The sequence below is a fragment of the Eucalyptus grandis genome, chromosome 1, assembly GCF_016545825.1.
Source record: "Eucalyptus grandis isolate ANBG69807.140 chromosome 1, ASM1654582v1, whole genome shotgun sequence".
Taxonomy (NCBI): domain Eukaryota; kingdom Viridiplantae; phylum Streptophyta; class Magnoliopsida; order Myrtales; family Myrtaceae; genus Eucalyptus; species Eucalyptus grandis.
The window spans coordinates 10,863,383-10,882,806 of NC_052612.1; the positions used below are offsets into that span (position 1 = coordinate 10,863,383).

General features: G+C 40.6%; 1 pseudogene; it reads left to right on the forward strand.

The window, feature by feature from the left end:
- The first annotated feature begins 1,191 nt into the window (after nt 1–1,191).
- LOC104454506 lies at nt 1,192–17,547 on the forward strand (annotated as a pseudogene).
- Nucleotides 17,548–19,424: the final 1,877 nt, after the last annotated feature.

Here is a 19,424-nt window from a genome sequence, read left to right on the forward strand (position 1 = left end):
ATCATAATGGGGACAAACAAATTACAAGAGGGAACAAAATTGTACCTAATAATAAAAATAAAAATAAAAATAAAAATAAAAAAGTTATTCAAAACAGGAAATAACCTGTCCGGTTTCCAGTTCCTTGTCCGGAAGTGGATCACCCGGACCGGACTAGTATCCTGATTATATTTCTTTACATTTTTTTTCATTGTTATAATTTTCTTTTATTTGAAAATAATAAAGTAATTGGTGGAAACGACGGAAAGAAACCCTACCCTCCTCACAGCGGGATACTCTCCGGGCGTCCGCCGCGGCATCACAGTAGCCACATAGTCCCCTGGCCCTCCCCCGCAGCGTCGCCTACCTCTCTCTGACGCTCGCCTCAATGTAATGGCGCTTCGCTTGCTTCGTTATTGCTTTGATTTCTGTTGCTGGTGGTTGGCGAATCTGCTGGAATCGACGGTGTTTGACTCCGTTGGATTTCGAGTTCGTGTCGGTGAGGTTGTCGTGATCGAGTCTCGCCACGTCTCTCTGTTCCGTTAAAAAGGAAGAGTTCTTACTTCTTAGAAGAAACTAAGGAAAACCGGGGGAACCAACCGATCCTGTCCGGTCCGGTTCTCGGTTCCACCCAGGAGCCGATTACCTCTGCATGCTTTGTTACATAAAACAATATTCCATAAAAATTGCACAATATTCCGGCCATCACCCTTCGCTGACTAGATTGGTGTTCATGAATCGGCGCTTTAAATCCCTTCTAAACTGCACAATTGAAGCCTAGGATTTAGATGATTCTTTTCGTATGTTTCAATTAGTATGAACTGTTCAATTAATTGGAGGTTCTTGAGGTTATCATATTTCCGCTGGGCTTGTGCAGTTCCTTGGAACTGGTTTTAAGTTGGTGAAGGAGCTGCATTTTTGGTTCCGAGAGGTTTCGGGTTAGAGTATTTTACTTGAATCGAAGGAAGCAGAACTGGGGTTTCGCGAAAACTTGATTTAAATGGAAATCAAGCCTGGTCAGAACTCCCCTCCCAATAAAATGGAGTCCCTCTCCATCAATTCTCAGGCAGAAGGGGGCTTCTCCTTGAGTTGCCCAACGGCCATCCAGTGAGCTATTTGAATTCCCCTTCATCATGATATGGAAGATTGCATTTATATGTCTGTCAAGCGTGAAATTTGTTGAGTTTGGTTAATGGGCTTGTTTTGGTCAAGATGAGTTCAGAGGAGAGGTTTCGGATTGTGAGGAGCGTCGGGGAAGAGTGCATTCAGGAAGATGAGCTGCTGAATCTTCTAACCAAGAAACCCCAACCCATTTGCTATGATGGGTTCGAACCATCTGGCAGAATGCACATTGCTCAGGTCTTGTTTTCCCTTGATTTTCCTTGAGTTAGTCTGATTATGTTGACATCTTGCATTTGGCCAATGATAGTATAATAGTGTACTTTATAAGGTTTGACGTTATTACTCATGTCATTGGCAATGTCTACATCTGTCATTGGCAAATTAACGCTTTGCCTATCTTAATTCATTGATGTAGCATCAAGAACTCTCATCTTTTACTCTGTACCTGCCTTTTATTTGAGAACTATGTGCACTTGAAATATTTTCTAGCTTTCGTCCGGGCGAAGTGGCCTAGTTTTTGCCTCGTTGTTTAGCGAGTTGAGAATAAAGATTACAGACAAAACGGTCCTGTAACACAACATCGCGGTTTTGGTTTGTTGTCCACAGAGTATCACTAGAAAATATCCAAACACCTTGGATCATTTGATAAAGTTAGTCTTAAAATTCTGAAAAATCTTAAATGACAGACTGCAATGCTTGCACTGTGAAACTTTAAAGATGCTTGGTTTCATAATTTGGTGAATGGAAGAGATAAAAATGCACATGATGCAAGTTGAGTCAATGAAATGTATTTTGGCATCTATTTAAGTTGATGACATCAAGTTGTGGGTGCTTCAACTCAGAATAAGTTTATATGTTATTGTCGCGACCAAAATTTCGGGTGCACCACCTAAAATTAGGCTAATGGACCACTAAATCTAACTTAGCTCGGGCTCTCCCAAGCCCATATCAATTCGCAACTTAGATTCAAATATCTAGCATGCAAAAGGGAGTCGCCACTAATCAGTTTAGTGTAGATCGATTAGACACCTAAGAAAAATAATAGAGAATTATTTCATTTCTATGGACCAAAGATTTTGGGTATGGGAACTTGATTATGTTAGATTTCTCTAATGCCCTTTCGGCACTTTTCTCTTTTTATTTCGAAAAAAAATGTTTTACAGGCAGCTTAAATTAATTTTAATTCACTATGTGAAGTGATCATGTGGATGTGCAAACCACCAATTTAACACTCAGATAAAGTAGTGAATAATAAAAAATTGCAGAACTTACCTCATTGCAACGAAAGCATATGTAATGTTAGATCAGAATTCAATATACAGTTCTAGATATGATTTTTAATTAACGCGCAATTTTTTTTTCTTTTTTTTTCACTTATTTAATGAGAATCATGCTTTATGCAATGCATATTACTAACCTAACATGAAGTAATATAGCATGGCAATATGACCTAAGCTATATGACATAAATAAAATATAAGCATGCAATCTATCCTAAAGAAAACTAAATAGAAAATAAAATTAAACATGCAGTTTTACCCTAATATGCAATGACGTGTAAAGAATGACCTAACTCTAAGTTTTCTTTTTTTTTTTTTTTTTCATGAAATTCGAAATGAAAATTGTCCAATTACTAAATGTGCAATCTATATTAACCAAATGTCATAATTCTAATGACGGACAATTTCTAATTAAATGAACCTATCAACAATCACTAAATGACGTGCATTTCATGAATCTAGTCATACATGACATGTGCATGATGATTTTTTTTTTCATGAAAATTCGTAATTAAAATCACTAAAAATAAAAAAATCTAACTAAAGTGAAATGTTATCTATTTTAAATACATGCATTTTTTTTTTTTAAAAAAATCTAACTAACCTATCATGCAATCAATTCTAATCTACATGGGATGCAAATGCAATTTTTTTTTTGTATTTTAGAGATAAACAAAACAATTAAGAGATAAGCACTAAATCATCCATGGTCATAAAAAATGTTATCCATATTCGAATTGAAATCCAAACTTGATTATTTCGCTAATAAAATCGATAAATTGATCTTAAGTCTTAAAGATCAATATATCAATTTTACTCCCCGTGCAATCAATTATTCCCTCTAAAGCCTTGTAGATGGAATAAAAATTCATATGCGGTTGCAAATCGAAGCTGTACATCGGGAATTTCAATCGTGCATTAGGAAATATTTCAAACAAAGAAATAAAATATCAAAACTAGATTAAGATAAAATAGATCTACTAAATAACCCTACCTAGTAAAATAAATCAACCTAGTAAAATAAACCTACCTAATAAAATAAAATAAAATAAATCTCTACCTAGATTTGAATTTTTTCCCAATATCCGGTAGATTGGACCACGAAGGAGGCTTGGCGCGGCTAAGGACGGTGCAGGGGCAGCAGTTTGTGGTGTCGCTGGTCACCGTCGGTCGGAGGTCCCGGTGGTCGGAAATCCGGCGAAAGCAGGACCGGGCAGCAGCAGGTCGCGGCAAAACCGGCGGAGTGTTGCTGTGGGCGTCGCTCGGCACAGGGGGACTCGGGATCAAGCGCTGTGCTGGGTTGAGAGACAGCAGCGACGGCGTCGTGACTGGCGGTAGAGCGGACAGCGGCGCGAGAGCAGCAGCAGCGGTTGTCGGGAGAACAAAGGGCTGCAGGCGTCTCGGGTGACTCACGAACAGAGCAGGGAGGACCCAGCTCAAAACTTGCTGGGCACGGGCAGATGAAGGCAAGTCGCGACGGTGAGGGGTGGAACGGCGAAGCAGTAGGGCGAAATTGCAGTGAGCTTCAGCTCCGGGCCACGTCGGTGTGAGCGCAGCGCGGGTGAGGAACGGCTCCGGCGCTGCAGCAATGGTGGACGCAGGCGCGGAGCGAGTGGAGGCGAACCGTGGAGGTGCGGCTGCGGCTGCCGGCACGGTGGTGACCAGCGGATCGAAGACCGGCAGGCGGATCGGTTGGGCCAGGCTCGAAGAAGACGATGAATAGGAGCTCCTTTTTCCCCTTTTTTTTTCCTGCTGCACCCTACCGAGCGTCCCTCACTCGTCTCTCTCTCTCTCTACTACTTTGCTGCTTTGTTTGACTTTTTCTGCCTTCTGCACACCCCTTTACGGGTGCGTTTGGGAAGGCTTTTGGGAAAAGCCTTTGGGAAAATGCAAAGATCTTTGAGTTAAAGGGGTTTTTCAAAATGCAAACTGTGTTTGGTAAATTGTACTTTGAAAGTCCATTTTCAAGTACCTTTGAGTAAAATGGTGTTTGGAAACATCATGTTTGCAAAAGGCTTTTGTTTTTCAAAAATTCAAAAAAAAAAAAAAGAAAAGAAAATGAGAGTTGGCTGGCCAAGAACTAGTCGCCGGTGAGGAGCAACTGGTCCGGCGAGGGCGAGCAGTTCGATATAGGCCGTCCGGCAGAGGTAGGCAGTCCGGCGAGGGTTGCGCGACGCTCGCCGGAGGGTCGCAGGCGACCGGATCTAAGGTCACAATCCATCTGGTTGCAGATCTAGTCGCCGCTCGAGCCTCCGGCACCAGATCTGGTCGCGACTGCACTGCGACTGCATGGCTCGAGCGGCCCCGCAACCTCCGTGCGGAAGTCGAGGTGCGGCGGCGACGCCGCCGCGAATATCTGTGACTAGATGGCTCGTTGAGGGTCGCGCGACCCAGATCGGGAGGATCCGGGTCGCGGCGACTCAAATCTGAGCTGTCGCGGCTCGCCGGGGGTTGGGCGACCCAGATTGGCGAGGATCTGGGTCGCGGCGACTCAGATCTGAGGTCGCCGCCCAGATCTGAGCCGCGGCATCCCAAATCTGGGCTGCCGCGACTCGCCGGGGCGGCCCCTCACCATGGTCGTTGAGTCACCGCGACTCACGAAGGGTCACGGCGAGCTCCGCGACTCGCGGAGGTCGCCCGACTCTCCGACGACGATCGCCTAGGTTGTCGCAACCACGCCGGCGTCCCTCTACCAGTCACCGGCCGCTCGCAGTCAGGTAGAACGCCCGGAGAAGATGAACAGTGCTCCTACAAGGGCAAAAAACAGGAAAACAAAAAATTAGTGAGGATGATTTCGAGAAAAAAAAATATAATGAACAGACGTGGGCATGCCGAGAATGCCGAGAGCCCAAGGCGTGTCCCTCACCGCCTTGGGCTTTCAGCTTACAAAATGCCGCTTTGCCAACAAGGGGCTTCCAAAGTTTTTCCCAAACACTCTTATTTTGGCCCAAGGGGCTTTTGATGCCCAAAGCCCCTTCGAAAGCTTCTCCCAAACGCACCCTATGTCCCATCTCCTTCTCCTTTACTTTCTTCAGTAAAAAAGGCAAAGCCTTTGCTGCCTTTGACCTCCCCAACGATTTTTTTTTTTTCCTTTTGAACTTCAATTTCTTCCCTTCAAAGCTCGAGAAAAAGCCCCCCAAAAAACCCTAAAAAAAGAAGAAAGCAATTTTTCTCTTTTGACTTCAATTTTTTCGACCTAAAGAACCGAGAGAAAGAAAAACCCCCTTGTGCGGCTGTATATTTAACATGTGGCCATCTGAAACCCTACGCGAACAACTTATTTATTGGCTAAGAATTAGGGTTTTAATTTTTTTCAAATCAATATCCACGAAAATTTCTTTTCCATATGCAATACTTTTGTCCCATCTGCCCTATTAAAAAAAACATTCATCATTATCCTGCCAAAATTTTAAATCTCTATTTTTCACGAGATAATTTTCGATCATTAAAAAAAAAGGGGGCTTAGGCCAATTTGCTCGCTTTGTAGGCTTAGTCCGGCTCATCAAATTAAATTTTTGAACCAACAATTCGAACTCATCTGTCACCGGCCCAAAGTAAATGCAAATTAAAAATAAATACACCTTAAACTATATATTATGCAATTAATTTTTTTAGGGATAAAATTAACCCCAATTTTTAATGCAATAAATGACTAAACGGGTTGTCAAAATTTAGGTGTCAATAGTTATCATCACCACGGTACATAGTTTGATTGGTTTGCCTTGCCAGTTGTCATTTTGAGGACTAATTTAATTTTGGAGACATTTTGCTACTTTGTGCACTGTTTTCTGCTGTTTTGCTTACCTTTTTGAATAAAGCTTGCTTTTCAATATGAATCTGGAGATTGCTCCTTAAATTTTGTTGAGACTGGTTTTCTTTATCAGTTTTTTATATTTTCATTTTCCTTTGCAGCAGGGAGTCATGAAGACGATAAGCGTGAACAAAATGACTTCTGCCGGTTGCAAAGTGAAGATATTGATGGCTGATTGGTTTGCTCAGATGAACAAAAAAATGGGTGGAGACTTGGAGAAAATCCAAAACTGTTGGACGCTACATGATTGAAATATGGAAAGTTGTCGGCATGGATCTCACAGATAATAAAGTGTAATTTCCGTGGTCGTCAGAAGAAATTAACTCCCGGGGAGGTGAATACTGGCCACTGGTCTTGGACATTCTTGGCCAAAACGAACTCCCTAGGTTAATCAGGTATATAACTAAGGCCTGCGTTTATTATGTTGAATCATGACTGATATTAGAGATCACATCTCATATTTTCTTTTTTGTAGGTGCTCACAGATAATGGGTAGTAGCGAGCAGGATAAGCTCACAGGAGCCCAAATTATGTACCCATGCATGCAATGTGCTGAGCTGACATATTTTTCTTGAAGGTACTTATAGTATTCTGTCATCGGAAAACTACAGGAAGAACTCTTGCATGGTTTTTTTGCTTCCCCCATGACAACTTGTAAGCAGTTTATTCTATTTTCGAAGACTTCTAAAAACTGCAAGCGCGATCAATACCGTGCAGGAAATTGTGAGCTGTATGCATGAATTCATACGTCTTTCTGTGGGATAATATGGGGTGTCCAAACCTTTGATTAAACTGTTCCCCACAAATACACACTAATTATAAGTGCTGTTTGTGATCTCTGGTACCGTAAATGAATGTCTGCAAAATGTGCGTGCTGAGTTATACTTGATAGTGCAGTGAATGAATCATGATTCAGACAGATGCATAGTATTTTGGTTTCCTTGGTTTCTATGTACTTCGAACTTGTATTTGTTTGTCGCTACTAAAAATGTTGTTGGAAAATGCTTTTATTTGAACAGGCTGACATTTGTCAAATGGGAATGGATCAGCGGAAGGTGAATGTACTTGCTAGAGAGTACTGTGATGACATAGAGAAAGAATAAGCCTATCATTTTGTCTCATGGTATGGTTTAACTTTCTTTTTCTTATAAATTTAGTTGTTTTTCTAAGGTTAAAATGGTTATTTGTGTTGATCATTTTGTTATGTGTTGAAATATTACCCCACATTGATTGACAACAGATCATAAATGCTTTTTATATTTATATGGCCTCCCTTCACCTATAAAGCTTAAGTTTTTGGGTTGAATTCCTAAATGCTCTTTATATTCATATGGTCTCCCTTCACCTATAAGGGAAGGTGTGTGGTAAAAAAATTCCATGAAATTTCACTTGCAATTAATAATCTGACTTGCATGTGAGAGGGGGTGCTGGGGTGTTGAAATATTATCCTACATCGGTTGACAACGGGTCCTAAATACTTTTTATATTTATGTGATCTCCCTTCATTTATAAGTTTAAGCTTTTGGGTTGGACTTTTTAATAATATATTGATATGGTTCGTGGTCTGCAGCAAGGCCAAGAAAAAATGTCCAAAAGTGATCCATCCTCATCCATCTTTATGGGTGATGACGAGGTAAAATTTTGTGACAGCTGCATAAAGTGTGCAGTAATGATAAACCGCCTTTTATTTTATCTTATGAGGATTAAACTTTTTATGGCATCTGTAGGCTGAGGTGAATGTCAAGATAAAAAAAAAAAAAAAAAAGCATACTGTCCACCTAAGATTGTTGAAGGCAACCCATGCTTGGAGTACATAAAATACATCATATTGCCGCAGTTAAATGAGTTCAGAGTGGAGTGATCTGCAGATAACGACGGTGACTAGTGAGCTGTCCATGATCTTGAAACATTGTTGCTTTTTTACCTAGTGTTAATTGAATATTAGTGTGTGTGTCTATATATATATATATTGTTTTTGGTGACCCAGGAACCATCATACAACCGGCAGCCAGTGGTGTAAACTCGAGGTGAACTGAGCCACCACCACAGGTCCAGCCGCGGGTGAGTCGCACAATGGGGACGCTGGGTTTTGAACCCCTAAAGTTCTAGTCATCGCGGCTACCGCGGGCAGTGGTGAATATTAGTGTATATTGATTACTTTGTTTCTGGGCAAAGTACAGCCCAAGTGCCAAAACTTGATACGATGGGACACTTAAGTACCAAAAGTTAGGAAAATGACACTTAAGTGCCACCTCCGGCGAACCTTGCCAAAAATCCTACGTGGCAATATTTTATTATTTTTGCTTGCCTAGGTGGCTCGCCGGAGAGCTGACTCAACTCTAACTTACCTAAAACGACGTTTCTATAGTTGCCAAAACGACGTCATCGCCCAAATTGCCCCAAATCTAAAACCCTAAATCGGCTAAAATCCCTATTGAAGTGCTCGAATCCTAGTCTCGAACTCTAATTTTGATTTATCCGAAATTCCATCGTCGAATATTGAAAATGGAAAGCAGGACTCGTATCAGCGCCTCAAATTCCTCTCACCGAAGCGAAGGAGAAGGCCAGAGTTTCTGTTTTTGTGGATTACCGAGTCCAAGAAGAATATCGTGGACTCAAATGAATCCTAGGAGAAGATTTTATGGATGCGCCAGATATAAAGAAGGGTCAAAGTGCAAATACTTTAAATGGGTCGATACGAAATTCTCTCACCGAGCCACATATGTGGTATTAACAGACATCAATCTTCATCTATGTTCGTGGACGATTTGGACGATGTTGACTCAATGCAAGCTCAAGCATCTTCGGCTAAACTTTTCAAGAATGAAGTTTCAAGGATGAATATTGAACGAGAGTGTTATCAAGACGAAAGTGTTATCAAGCGTTTATTATAGTGTTGTTTTGTTGTCTATTATACTTTATGATAAAATGTAAAGCACTTGAAGATGAGAAAAAGTTTTTCCGATTGCCATAGTTAAAAATGAGTGGAGAAATGCAATTGTTTTGGATTAAATGTAGACTTTTTTTCTTTTTGAAAGATTTAAAGAAGTTTGTGCATTATGGCTTTGTTGTTGTTTGTACTGTCATATGTATTGTGGGTTACTTCTTATGTTTGTAAGAAGGTTAAGGAAAGGGAATGAATGAATTAGATACTGCTTGTTCTTGAATATAAACCAATAATGATGGATGTGTATTGGGTCAATGTGTTATGAATATAAACATAAACCAGCAACAAATATTGGAATTGAATGAAGTTGCCATAAGTTAAATTACCATCACCTTCTCTGTTTTGCTGCAAATTAGCATATACACAAGACAAACACGAGTGATTACTCGAGTGCCATAAATTGTATTTAGTAATCACTTAAGTACTAGTCGCGATGAAAAAATGATCACTTAAGTGCTACTTTTTTTGAAAAATGGGACACTTAAGTGCCAATTTTTTGTAGGTTTTCTTTAAAAATTGCGCCAGCCACCATTACCAGCTGTGCCATAAGCCATCACCACTAGTCACACTAGGCACTCCTGCCACCACCGTGCTGGTGGTGTTGCTGCACAAGGTGCTGGTGTAAGCTGAGCCTTGCATTAGCTTGCACCAGTATACTTGGTGTAAAATGTTCACGCTGCATACTTGCACCAGGTGCAGCATAAGCCCCCAACCCCCACCACAAACCCACAACCACCAAGCATCATCAACTACCACCACCAGCTACACCGACACCCCAGCCACCACATTAGCACCCGGCCACCACCTAACAGCCATTGTGCTGGTGCTAAGTCTGCTGCAGAAGGTGTTGGTGCAAGCTAAGACTTGCACCAACACAACCTGGTGCAAGATGTGCACACTACACACTTGAAACGAGCCCTCAACCAAACCCCAACAACAAACCCACTACCACCAAGCATCACCATCCACCACCACCAGCCACACCAGCACTCCAGCTACTACCACAGACCCAATACCAATAGCAGCAAGTAAAAGTAGAATCCATATCTTATAAAAAGCAAAAGAATTTGACAAGCAGTAAGATCATCCCATTGATATTGAAATTAAGTCTCACAAAATTAATGGCAAATTAAAGAAAAAAAAAAGATAACCATCCATAGCAAATTATTATAAACGTTTACAAAACTAACTCATAAGTTACACAAATCATATCACATCCCATTTCATCAACACCCCCTGTTCGTGCTCCTTTTTATTGGCCTTTCGCTTGATTCATAATCCTCGCACTCTTTCTAATTGGATGTGCGACTTCTTCTTCAACCTTCTTAGTATCCACTAAATTAGATGGAGCTGCAAATGTCCCAAGCTGAATTGATTCAGAAAGAGGTGCAATTGCAACTGTCCCAGACTGAATTGATTCAAATGGACCTGCAACTGGGTTCTTGCTCTTCTTTATTGTTGGCGCAACTGATATTTTCTTCTTCTTCTTCTTTGTTGGTGCAGCTGTTGATTTTTGAGTTGAGCCTTGAGAGATAAGAACCTTTGAACTTCTCTCAGGCTACAAAAAGACAATAAATTGTCAGCAAAAATCTGCAGCATAAATTAAATTAAATGCAGCCAATAAAACTTACATTCAAAATGACTATTCCAATATGCTCATCTGTATAAAGGCCATAGCCATATTGTCTTAACCTCTTCCCAAGTACCCCTCTTGTTTGAATAGGGGCGTCACTTTCAAGAACTTGTGATTTGTTGGCTCTTTTTCTTGCCTATGATTTCTTGGGCCCTTCTTTTGGCCCTTCAGCTATAGCTGAGGTTTCTTTGACCAATTCTTCAGTTAGGCGTCTTCTAGATGGCCTTTGTGTAACTGCCCCTTCATGTGGCCTTCTTGTAGTTGTCCTTCTATGTAGCCCTTTAGCTTTAGTGACACCTTCTATTGGCCCTTCTAGTGGTACTTGTGGTGACCCTTGTAGTGATTCTTCCGGTGGCCCCTATGGTGACCCTTGTGGTGGCTCTTGTGATGGCCCTTCAGTTAGCAATTGAGCTCCAACTTGCATTTTTCGAACCTGAGAAAGAGGCAAAAGACATCATAAATATAACATCGAGCTATATAATAACGTAAAGAAAGAAAAACTGAATACAAATTGTTGAATTTATTGGGTATTTCTTTCTCTGCTGAAAAACAGTCGACTGAATTGACCGTTTAACTACTTGGGCCAATCCTTCAGTTGGCCATCTTCTACCTTGCCTTCTTCGAACAGGCCCTCAGTTTCATGACTTATTAAGGTTCTTCTCGTGACTTGACAAAGACATTACATACAAGGCCAAATAGGATATTATGTACATATTTATGATAAACCACAAAGCAACATAAACATTAATTTTATGACTTACTAGGCTTCTAGTTGTCGACTGAAGAACAGTCGACTCACTTAGCCATTCCGTTGGCCTTTCTCCAACTATCCCTTCACTAGGCCCCTCAGTTAGCCTCAACTGTTCTTGTTGCTTCCTTAATTAACAACATTTAGTATTGTGCCCTGCTACGCGACAATAAGAGCACGTCATCTTTGCACATGTTCTACTCATTCTTTGTTGACCCGAGACCTCTCTCTCCACCATTCTTCGTCTTCATTTTGGCCTTCCCATTTTCTTCTTCAGTGGCAAAAGTTGAGGTGTTTCATGATCTATCAGCTCCCAAAACTTGCTACTTCTAATTAGCTGCATCATGAATTGATACGAAGCAAGGCATTTCAATTTTTTTTGTATCAATCATCAATGTAATCATCTACATTATGGCATTTCAACTGGATGGCACATATGGCATGTGCACAAGGAATTCCACTTAGTTGTCATGCTCTACATGAATACTTTCTCGTATCTAGATGAACAACATACTTATCGAAACCCTTCATTATCTCATATCCGTCATCCCCGTTCCAAATGGAATGACAATACCTACTTGCAGCCAAGTTCTCATCCAATTTATTGGCAATCCTAGGACCACATTGTCTAGTCCACTTTGCAGCCTCATCTCTTTGTTTGTGCAGCCGAGTCATGACCATAACTCATATATCTTTAAGCATTGAGATGATTGGTTTGCATCTGGCATCTATTATCTTCCAATTAAATGATTCACATATATTGTTGTCGATGTGATCGCACTTGAATTCCTCACTGAAGAATGCTCTGCACCAATGCTTCGGTTCTGTTTGAAATAGTGCTGCACAATCTTCCTTTGTCAACTGAAGCAGTCCTTCTTTAGCTATCCTCAAGTCAGCCATATTCGTACTCTTTGCTAATTGCCAAAATTGCAACTACAGCTTATCCCCTTTGTAGGTCTTTGCCCAATTCCCGTATATGTGCCGCGCACACATTCGATGTTTAGCATAGGGCAACAACTCAGCTACTGTTAGAACCAATCCCTACAATAATTCAAAGTAAGAAATGTAAGCAAATAACATGTTAATATTATAAAACAAACAATTGACTAAATTTTTCAAAAAGCAAGCATTACCATTTGTTGGTCGCTCATGAACGCCCACCCTTCCCCTTTTGTTATCTCCAAGTCAGCCATCAGATTTTTCAAGAACCAGAACCAATTGTCCTTGTTCTCAATCCTTACAACAACCCAAGCTAGTGAGAACATTTGGTTATTTGCATCTCTTCCAATTGCCGCCAGTAATTCTCCCTTGCACAAGCCCTTTAAAAAATAGCTGTCCAATCCTATAATCCATCTACAACTAGCTAAAAATCCCCGCCTGCATGCATCAAAGCATACATAGAACTTATCGAACTCGGTCCCACTATCAGGAAGCGGCCTCTCCACCACCTCTACATATACTCTACTTAAAGGGTTTTGCAGCCTACACTCCCAAGCATACTCTCACACCTGCCCATATTCTTTGTCATACTAGCCAATAAGTATCTTTATCACCTTTTGCTTTGCTCTTTTGCATTGATTCCTAGATACATTAATGCCTACATGCTCCTTCACCAGCATCCTAAAGTCAGTACTTTTCATCTCGGGCATCAGCTTGATCAGATCGAAGAAGTGCTTGGATAACCATGCATTTGTTACCCTTTTGTTTTGAAAATTAATGGAACAAGTGTATTTCTCTTGGTAGGCTCTAATCTTGAAAGACTCGTTCCTCTTAACAAATGCGCCGTAAATCTTCCATTGACAATTTTGCTACAAACACCTAGCTCTTACAAAGTTCTTAGTGTTTCTAATGAAGTCAATATTTCTTTGTACAGCAATAGAGTTCCACAGTATAGCTTCCCTAACTTGTTTCGCATCTTGGAATTTCATACCTACTGACAAAGTAGGAGAGGCAACGGATGAATCATAGAAATGAAACTTACTTTTCCTTCTACGCACAACTCCTCGATCTTCTTCAAGCTCGTCCTGAGAAGTAGCAGTCTCGATGCTTTCTACATAATCCGTCTCCTAGCCACTAACGCCAGCAACATCTGTAGAGCCTTCATCTCTATTTGGAACTTTATCAGCTACCTGCAAAGTTGTAAATCTATCTGACAAAAAGTCCCTTTATTTTTTCCTTGACTGTGTAAGCTCCTCGTCGTCGTCATCATCACTTAAGATTAAGAAATTTTTAGCAGCCAACCCTTTGTCGTCATCATCACCATCACTGGTTTCAATTACTTCCCAATCTAATTCAGTAATAGTGACATCGGTGAACAACATCTGCGCCCCTCTCCTCCCCGTCTTGTTCATCATGCCCTCCTTCATCCCTAACCTCAGTACTAGCTTGAATACCATCTCCTCCTTCTCCTACTTAGGTGTTTTCTTTGTCATCATCTTCACCCTCACTATCACTATTGTATTCAACATATACTTTTGCCTCTTCGCCGTGAAGATAATGATATAGGACATCCCTAAAACTTTTTTTTTTTTTGGTGATCCAGGAACCCCGTACAGCGGGCAGCCGGCGAGTAAACCTGGGGGGACACGTAAACGAGAGGACCCACCACCCCCGGCGTCTCACTTAAGACCCCAAGCGACCGTGAGGGGATTCGAACTCCTCCTTTTCGTGAAGGGGAGAGAGCTCAAACCATCTCTCAAGCTTTTCCCAAGAACACAGTACAGCAACTTTTGTACTTTACAAGGCAAATATGTCATTATATCCCTAACAAATCTAATATAAGATGACTTCTTTATATCTACAAAGATATTACCCTCATTCCCCTCCCCTCATACTCCCACCCATCCTCCCCAACCGGAAAATCCCCACCGTAGCAAACAATGACAGCAACATAATCCTTATCATGAGCCATTTCTGCAACAAAATAGTAAAAAAATACAATTAACTTTTGGGACCACATTCACAAAGGACAACAGACAATTGCATGTGAAGGTCCCTACAGTCTTTATTAAAGAAAAGATAAGAAAGAGGGAAAAGATGCACAGGTCAAACGACAGTTACTTTAATTGGAAAGATGGCCTCATGACAAATAGATGTCCCCACCCGACAGCTACTTTGATTATGTCGCATTCCCTTAAAATATGGAGAGGTCCCCCAAATAAGCATGGGTTCTCATGACACCAATTTCAACACTGCAATTTAAAAAAAAAATGCCCAGAAGTTCCCACGACAACTACTCCGAACCCTAATAATCACCATCGCACATCACATTTCACATCCGACTCCTACAAATTACTTTCGCACATCACAATCCACATCTGAGCCCTAAATCACACATCACAGTACCTATCACCACATCTGAGCCTTAATTTTCCCCCCGCCAAGCCCTACGCCGAGCCCTACATTTCGAGGCCAATCCTAAACTGTTAATTCGAATCCCCAATAAGGTTCTAGCACCACATCTTAGCCCTAAATCTCACATCAATACCATCCAAGCCCAAGATTTCCCAGCCGACCCCCAAATTTCAAGTTGGAGCCATAATAAACGAGTCGGAGCCCTAATTTTACCACAAGGGAGAGGAAGAAGAGAAAAAACCTGAGCGAGCGATGACGGCGAGGGATGATGGCAAGAGACGACGGTGAGTGACGACGGCAAGCGACGATGACCGGTTAAACCCTAAATAAGATAAATGACGTCGTTTAGCTTGGTCAAGGCAGAGTGGATGGGGTGACGTCGTTTTCCTCCTCCATGTGTGCTTTTTTTTTTTTTTTTTTTTTTTAAATTGCCACGTCGGTTAAGCATGTCGCCGGAAAATGTCACGTCTACATTTTGGCCGAATTTTGGCCGGATTGGCACTTAAGTGATCCATTTTGCTCCTATTTTAGCACTTAAGTGTCACTTTCCAAATGTTTGGTACTTAAGTATCCTTCCATGCCAAGTTTTGGCACTCCAGGTGTCCGTACCTCCTTTGTTTCTCCTTCTTGCTATGTTGCGGTGTAGGCACTTCAAAAGCTTTGATGAACTTGTGTTCGACTACAAAAGTGGAGATTTGCATCCCGGTGGTCTAAAGCTAGCCCTTTCAAAGTCTTTGAATAAGATTCTTCAGGTAAGCTATCCTTCCATCCTCATGAGCATCTTTTATGCAGGCACACGTGGTTGAGAATCCAGAATGACCATATGCTCTCGTCGCGAATGAGGAGCCAAGCTACATGATTTTCTCCAAGTTTGAAAGACAGCATGAGAATTTCCATGCATGAATGTTAGGAGTATACCCTTAGTTTGCAATTTCAGCAATAGAAGCCCTTGCAAACTTTAGGGGGGATACATGTCTATCAAAAGCTCCTTGGCCAAATTTATAATTCGTTTCTACTTATGCAGCCTGTACATGATCATTTCAACAAAAACGCTAATTTGAAGGATCTATTGAAGAGAGTTAAGATACTCTTTTTTTTTTTGTGTCCATTAAAATTACATAAATAATTAGGTTCCAATTTCTAAGGGTCCGTTTGGTTCCAAGGAACAATTTCTTTTTAAAAATAGTATTTTTTTAATTTTTATTTTCCCGAACAATTTCTAACTAAAAAAACATATTTGGTAACTACACAATTTTTATTCTTGGGATGGAAAAAGAACATGAATGCGTTTGATATAATTAACAAATTTTTTTGTAATTTAGATTTTTTTAAAAAAATTAATAAGTTTATTTCAAGGAATAAAAATTGAGAGAAATAAAAGAAAAAGATTTTTTTTTTACGCTATCAAATAGATTTCTATTCTTTTTTTGTCCTGAGAAATAAAAGAAAAAGAACAGAAATCGAGAGAAATAAAAATGTTACCAAATAGGCCTTAAAGCTCCGTATAAGTAATCAATTACCTTTCCAAAAATTGAGGTGTGCTTTTGTGCTCTGTCAATGAAGGGATATAGGATCACTCGGTAATGTGGCACATGGACACTAAAGGATGTGACAATTGGTCAATTACTATCACAATCGTTTTGATGAAAATCTAATTTTGGGTTTGGACATCAGAGAATTTTTTTTCCTTGTTCTATGAGCACGCCAAGTATGTATTTGCTAGCTACTTATTACTGGCCCTAATTTACATGACATCTTCACTAAATCACCATAGAATTTTCCTGTAATTGCAGAACTGGTTAAGATCTGGTCAATAGCTTTACTTGGTTTTGATTTACATTGTTTAGTTTAAAGTATGCATTTTATCAATAGAAGAAATTGGCTCTGTATATTTGCAGTTTTCCTTTTGCGACGGGTTTTCCGAATTTTGCGGTGGAGGAATTCAGGGAAGCATGCTTAACAAGAAAAGTTTTTGAGTTTAAGGGCACTAGTTTTTCCACCATAAATCCTTGATTATACGGATTACATGAAAAAAGCTTGTGACTTTGAAAATTGAATAATTCATGTAATGTTTATGGCAATTGGTTGATTTAAGATCTAGCCAAAACAGATAAGGAATAGTAGTAGGTTGACTGGGAGTTCTTTAATATATCATCCATGTCTCTTTGATAATGTAAGATACATTGCCATGAGTTAAAACATCACGTCTCATTTTTCGGGTCTCATTTGATTTTCTCTCCCAAACTCGAATGGGGTTTATCAAATTTATAATGTTTTTGACAATCAAGTTTCTAATATTTTGTTTTCATCTACCTACAAACCTGATTTTCGGTTTCTTTTTTTTTTTTTTTAAACGAGATGAACACTCATGTGACTCGCTTTGTCATCATGTTTCCCTACAAAGTGAAAATGTCCATCTTTCCTCCCTCTCCCCCCTCTCCTCTCTCTCTCTCTCTCTCTCTCTCTCTCTCTACCTGCTAATTAGGCTCAAAGTCAAGCCACGCCCTTTCCTCCTCCCTCTCCTCCTCCTTCTCCCCCTTTGATGTTGCAGATCAGCTTTGTTCTCAGCTCCCTCATGTTCCTCGAGCTCCCGCATGGTTACCATCTGATTGTGGCATTTTCTAGGCTTGATTTTGATGTCGTCGCTTCGTTCTCAGATCAAGAGGAGCACTAAGAAAGAAAGGAGTATATGTCTTGACATTTATGAACTAGTGATGTGTTGGGACTCCCCTTTTTCAGGACATTTTGTAAAAGATCTGCTTCGTTTTACTTTGCCACATAGTGGTATTTTTTTTTTTTGGGTCTATGATCTTTTCAAGTAGTCGTTTTGACCTACTTGTCGATCTTGACATGGATTGCAAATTAGAAGCTTGTTTACGTAATAATCGCCACCTGGTATATTGTTTACATTATTATTATTATTATTATTATTATTATTATTGTTGTTGTTGTTGTTGTTGTTGTTGTTGTTGTTGTTGTTGTTGTTGTTGTTGTTGTTGTTGTTTTGGTAGAAGGTAAAAATATATTAAGCTTTAACCAAACTATACAAATGAGATTAGGCACCAAGAACTTACACTCAAAATGGCAAAGAGACATTATGAATGGAAGGGTGCCGCGATGTAAAAGGACAACCGAACAGAGGTAGCACAAACCAACGGTTAAAAATAGCACAGCCGAAAACTACCAACAGTGGCACAATAAAACAAATGGCTACAAACAATACAGCTGAACAACCAATCAAAAGAGAGAAACAAACAAAAAACACGCCGGAAGCCGAAACCTTAAGGAAGAGGTTCGACCTGCCCTGCAGAGAAGATGACCGGGTCGATACCCGAGCTACGCTGAAGCCTCCTATTCCTTGCATTATCCTCCACATCTCTAAAGATCAAAGCCTTGTCTCTGATGACTTTAAAGAGGTGATTCTTCATGATCGGAATTGCCAAGAGCTGTTCTCTAAACAAGATACTATTCCTGTGTTTCCAGATGATATGGCAAAGGGCACCAAAAGAGAAACGGGCAATGTACTTGTAAAAACCCTTGCTCGAGAGCAAGTTAATGACCTAATGGAGATTTTCTATCCAAAATCTGTTGCGCCATGGGAGATTGCACCTGGTAGCCCAAAAGATAGCAATGTCGGCAGTAATGCAATACTCAAAGAAAAGATGATCAATGGAATCCGGCATTAAGTTGCAAAAGGCACAAGAACCGCTATCTATTCTGCCATAAGATAATAAAATAGCTTGGGTAGGAAGTCTGCACTTGACAATAAGCCAAAGGTTAACTTGATACCGTGGAGAGATCGAGTTGTTCCAGATGAACGCATCCCAATGAACCCGTGTCTTCTTACATCTAATGGTCTCCCAAGTCGAAGTAACGGAAAAATAGCCTTTCGAGCTCTCCAACCATAAGAAACGATCTGGGTTCTGAGATAGGACCAAGAGGGGATGCTCCCAAGATTCCAAGACAGTCTTGACAGCCTGGGCTGAAGGAGAGAAGAGATCAGCAACTGTCGCCTCCCTGGACAAATCGGAGCTATAAATGAGTGAATCCGAAAAAATTAGGTTCAGGGGACTCCTAGGATGCCAATTGTCGAACCAAAGAGACATCGAATGGCTGTCCCCTATCCTCCAAAGGAAGGAGTTGCGGAACTCCCTCCTAAGTTGTAGGATTTCTTCTAGACCCACGAATAGATGGTAGGCTTTTTAGCAACCTAGAAGTTTTTCCCCTTTAAAAAGGTCGAATGGATCCACTTGCACCACAGAGACTTCTTGTCCGAGAATAGGATCCATATATGCTTGAGCATGGCTGCTTTGTTACAATCCCGAAGTCTACAAATGCCGAGCCCTCCTTCCCTTTTGGGAAGGCAAACATCGTCCTAGGCTACCTTAGCACCACCTCTACCCAAGTTTGGGCCTTTCCATAGAAATTGCCTTAGCGTTTGTTCAATTTGATCCAAAAACAGCTATAGGCAAAATGAAAACACTCGCCTAAAAGGCTTGAATTGCATGAAGAACGAACCTGATCAATTGAAGCCGGCTGGCAAAAGACAGA